Raw genomic sequence first — 5,835 nt, 5'->3', positions numbered from 1 at the left:
CTTGTGCATTTGTCACGTATTTCTCGTGTCATGGTTTTCATCTCTTTCATTTCGTTTAGGACCTTCTCTGCATTAATTACTCTAGCCATCAATTCTTCCACTTTTTTTTCACGATTTTTAGTTTCTTTGCACTGGGTACGTAATTCCTCCTTGAGCTCTGAGAAATTTGATGGACTGAAGCCTTCTTCTCTCATCTCATCAAAGTCATTCTCCGTCCAGCTTTGATCCGTTGCTGGCGATGAGCTGCGCTCCTTTGCCGGGGGAGATGTGCTCTTATTTTTTGAATTTCCAGCTTTTCTGCCCTGCTTTTTCCCCATCTTTGTGGTTTTATCTGCTTCTGGTCTTTGATGATGGTGATGTACTGATGGGGTTTTGGTGTAGGTGTCCTTCCTGTTTGATAGTTTTCCTTCTAACAGTCAGGACCCTCAGCTGTAGGTCTGTTGGAGATTGCTTGAGGTCCACTCCAGACCCTGTTTGCCTGGGTATCAGCAGCAGAGGCTGCAGAAGATAGAATATTTCTGAACAGCGAGTGTACCTGTCTGATTCTTGCTTTGGAAGCTTCCTCTCAGGGGTGTACTCCACCCTGGGAGGTGTGGGGTGTCAGACTGCCCCTAGTGGGGGATGTCTCCCAGTTAGGCTACTCAGGGGTCAGGGACCCACTTGAGCAGGGAGTCTGTCCCTTCTCAGATCTCAACCTCCGTGTTGGGAGATCCACTGCTCTCTTCAAAGCTGTCAGACAGAGTCGTTTGCGTCTGCAGAGGTTTCGGCTGTGTTTGTTATTGCCCTGTCCCCAGAGGTGGAGTCTACAGAGACAGGCAGGTTTCCTTGAGCTGCTGTGAGCTCCACCCAGTTCGAGCTTCCCAGCAGCTTTGTTTACCTACTTAAGCCTCAGCAATGGCGGGCGCCCCTCCCCCAGCCTCGCTGCTGCCTTGCCGGTAGATCACAGACTGCTGTGCTAGCAATGAGGGAGGCTCCGTGGGTGTGGGACCCTCCCGGCCAGGTGTGGGATATGATCTCCTGGTGTGCCTGTTTGCTTAAAGCACAGTATTGGGGTGGGAGTTACCCGATTTTCCAGGTGTTGTGTGTCTCAGTTCCCCTGGCTAGGAAAAGGGATTCCCTTCCCCCTTGTGCTTCCCTGGTGAGGCGATGCCTCGCCCTGCTTCAGCTCTCGCTGGTTGTGCTGCAGCAGCTGACCAGCACCGATCATCCGGCACTCCCCAGTGAGATGAACCCAGTACCTCAGTTGAAAATGCAGAAATCACCGGTCTTCTGTGTCGCTCGCGCTGGGAGTTGGAGACTGGAGCTGTTCCTATTCGGCCATCTTGCTCCGCCCCCAAAACATTGATTTTCATCTGGTTGGGTTTATTTAACTCTGCCTGAAGTTGAAGGAGAATAATATCACCCAAACTTCCAGCCTTTTGATCTTTACTTAAGAAATGGTACTATTTTCCCAGCTCTATATTTTAGTTGAAGAATGATGGGAGTTCCCAAAAGATATAAAGACTTTATGAGGCCATTATTTATCAGTCAGAATTAATGAATGTATTATTAATCCAGGGTGGTGGTTCTCAAACTTTGGAAGCTCAATGGAATCACCAGGGAGAGTTTAAAAATCCCAATGCGCAGTTCAACCCCAGACCAATTTTACCAGAATATCTGGGAGTGGGAGCCAGGCACCAGTAATTTTACACTTGAGAACTATGGATCGAAAGAAATGCTGTCTAGTAGATATAGAATGTGAGCTGCAGTTTCCTAGTAGTCACATTTGAAAAGTAAAAGAGAAACACATGAATTTTAAGAACAGATTTAATGTAACCCAACGTATCTGAAATTTTATCATTTTAACCTGTAATCATAAAATTTTCAATGACATATTTTATGTAAATGTTTTTATACTAAGTCTTTGAAATCTGGTGTGTATTTTATGCTTACAGCACTTCTCAATTTGGATGCTATATTTTCACCAGAAATACTTATCTGCATTTAGATTCATGTACCCAAGTTGTTCCAAACATATTGAAAAGTATTCCAATAACTGAATTGAGTATGAGTTTTTAAATTTTAATTAATTAAATTTTTAAAATGCAATCTCTCAGTCTCAATAAGTACATTTCAATAGCTGAATAGATACACGTGGCTAGTAACTTTGGTAATGGACAGCACATATCCAGGGCAGCACTTCTCAGACTTTAATTTGGGCACATAAATTAGGCAATCTGGTAAAAACTTAGGTTCTGTTCTGAGAGGTGCGGGTGGAGCATGAGGTTCCTCATTTCTAGCTACTTGCCAGGTGATACTGTTGCTGCTGAGCCAGGGATGACATTTTGAGTAGCAAGAATCTGGGAGTAATGTTGAATGATGGCTATTTCCACTCTAATTTCTCCACTTGCTCAGTGCTAATCTCTTGTTCCAAAGGCTCAACACGAAAACAATAAGCCTTTCCTTTTTGGTTAGGAAATGTGTGTGTGAATATATATACATATATTACACATATGTATAAATGCATGCGCATATACACAACTATGTGTGTATCTATGTACATGTATGTCTGAACTTGTCTGGAAGCATAAGCTAGCTCTGCAAATGTAAAGAGCACTTCAGTACCACACATATTATGTGTCTTCATTTTATTTTAAATTCAGTGCACACTTCTTTGGTTCACTGGAACTGAACAACAGCTGCATGTTTAACCTTGATGTAAATCTCTATATTCATTTATTTGCTTTTTAAAATGAATTAAGTAGGTTCCTGCATTGTATTTCAATGTTTGAAGGTATTTAAAAAATAGTTGATGACCCAAGCTCTGGTTTTGTGTACAGTGCAGAGTAAATTCCACTTTCATTTGTATGTGGAAATTTTGAGCTCCAGTACTTGTATTTCTTTCTATAGATGCTTTTTCATTGTTCTTTAGACATCAGTATGGAGAAGAATTGCTTCTGGAGTGCTGTTTCAATGTTTATTCAATTATTCAGTTGATTCAATTCAATTGGTTCTGAGCCAAAGCTGATTTAACTCCTGGGCCAGTATCTAAAAAATAAGCAAACCCCCAAAACCTAAAATTGACTGAGTTCTTTTTGAGGATTTATAATCTGAGAAAGTTATTTGAGCATAAACAGGAACCAAAATCATAGTGAAATTGGAGAAATTTCATGCATCCCTCTTATTTTTGACTTTCTTTTAGGGGACAATTTTTTTGGAGGGAAGCCACCACTGTATTTAGCAGTTGTTGAAATCACACGAAGATGTGAAGGATATAGCTATTCAAAACTTTTGGAAAGGCCAGGTGCGGAGGCTCACACCTATAATCCCAGCAATCTGGGAGGCCGAGACGGGCAGATCACCTGAGGTGAGGAGTTCAAGACCAGCCTGGCCAACGTGGTGAAACCCCGTCTCTACTAAAAATACAAAAATTAGCTGGGTGTGGTGACAGGTGCCTGTAATCCCAGCTACTCGGGAGGTTGAGCCTGAGAGGTGGAGGTTGCAGTAAGCCGAGATAGCGCCACTGCACTCCAGCCTGGGTGACTGAACAGCACTCTGTCTAAAAAAAAAAAAAAAAAACTTTTGGAAAAAAATCAGGGGATAACCCATTAAAATTAAAGGAAATAAAATGAAAGCTAGCAGTTGGGTATATCAAGGCAGGACTTGAAAGGAAAAATATTAATTTTTACTTTGATCAATTTTTAGCTATTTTATCTATGATCAGTCACGTGAAGTGGGAAAATTATATTTCTTTTTCTTTATGAGACAGAATATTTACTCTGTTTATGATTATGTATCCCAATAAATATAAGTCCCAGCATCATCCATGAAAATGGCTACTGATTCAAAACTTGATTCTTTGGGCTAGACACTGGAAGACTCAAAAGTCCCAAAGGAAATAAATATTCTCTTTGTTTTATTTATTTTGTTTTATCCTCATGGGTATCTAGGTGAAGTTTGGCATATAATATATTTTTTATTTCCTGTGGACCAAAGTTCATTTAATAATAGATAATAACCATAGTTAACATTCATTGCTTAAAATGTGTCAGGGCCTTATTAATTACTTTATATTATTTTTATTTAATTATCATAACCTTATGCTATAAGTACAGTTAAAGTATAATTTTTAACAAGTTAAAAACATTAATGTTGTATAAATATGGAATGAAAACATGCCGAACAGTCATTTAACTAGTTAATGATTGGAACCATTACAAGATTAAACTAATTCCAAGAGCATTTTGAGGAATCTGGTATTTATAGACATTTTGAGGGAAAAAAAAGTGTTAAATAAGATTTTGAGGCCAGGCGCGGTGGCTCAAGCCTGTAATCCCAGCACTTTGGGAGGCCGAGACGGGTGGATCACGAGGTCAGGAGATCGAGACCATCCTGGCTAACACGGTGAAACCCCGTCTCTACTAAAAATACAAAAAAAAAAAAACTAGCCGGGCGAGGTGGCGGGCGCCTGTAGTCCCAGCTACTCGGGAGGCTGAGGCAGGAGAATCGCGTGAACCCGGGAGGCGGAGCTTGCAGTGAGCTGAGATCCGGCCACTGCACTTCAGCCTGGGTGACAGATCGAGACTCTGTCTCAAAAAAAAAAAAAAAAAAAAAAGATTTTGAGGCTACATTTAAAACTGGTTAATATCCTTCAAAGAAATAAAACCACAGTATTTGATATTATCTTTTCTATTGGATAGACATTTATGAATTAACATAACTTCAGATCATCTAAATTCTAATCAAATAGAAAATAGAAAGTCAAACACAGGTATATTCCCCAGATAATAAAGTAACTTTTAGCACCAGTCAGGGCTCTGGTAAAATTTTGAAAGGTCATGTCACACCCTTTTAACCTTATTCAACTTTTAGATAATTTTTCTTAATAAAATTATAATTCTCTACATTTTACCAATGAGGAAATTGATGCTCAGAGATATTAAACAACATGATAAGGGAATCACAGTAAGGGCAGAGCAAAAGTGAAACTGATACTTTAACCCACCGTCTTATACCAGTTGAAAGCCATTTTTATCTGTCCTACAAAATTCTTTGTGTGTGTGTGTGTGCATATTCAACATTGCTTAAAATAAATTGAATCAGTATTTGAGACTGAAAAACCTTTATTATATGAAAATTTTTATTATGATGGTATCAGTTGCAATGAGATTTATGCTATCAAGGATTTTGTTCTGTTTTGTTTACATGTACATACATGCTTACAATAGTGGAATGATGCATTCTTTGCAAACAAACCACACCCGAACTAATGGTGGATAAAAGACTAAGAGTTATAGGCAACCTACAGAATGGGAGAAAATTTTTGCAATCTACTCATCTGACAAAGGGCTAATATCCAGAACCTACAAAGAACTCAAACAAATTTACAAGAAAAAAACAAACAACCCCATCAAAAAATGGGCAAAGGATATGAACAGACATTTCTCAAAAGAAGACATTCATACAGCCAACAGACACATGAAAAAATGCTCATCATCACTGGCCATCAGAGAAATGCAAATCAAAACCACAATGAGATACCATCTCACACCAGTTAGAATGGCGATCATTAAAAAGTCAGGAAACAACAGGTGCTGGAGAGGATGTGGAGAAATAGGAACACTTTTACACTGTTGGTGGGATTGTAAACTAGTTCAACCATTATGGAAAACAGTATGGCGATTCCTCAAGGATCTACAACTAGATGTACCATATGACCCAGCCATCCCATTACTGGGTATATACCCAAAGGATTATAAATTATGCTGCTATAAAGACACATGCACACGTATGTTTATTGCAGCACTATTCACAATAGCAAAGACTTGGAATCAACCCAAATGTCCATCAGTGACA

This window comes from Macaca mulatta, chromosome X (genome assembly GCF_049350105.2).
Source record: "Macaca mulatta isolate MMU2019108-1 chromosome X, T2T-MMU8v2.0, whole genome shotgun sequence".
Taxonomy (NCBI): Eukaryota; Metazoa; Chordata; class Mammalia; order Primates; family Cercopithecidae; genus Macaca; species Macaca mulatta.
Note: the sequence above shows the minus strand (reverse complement) of the source record.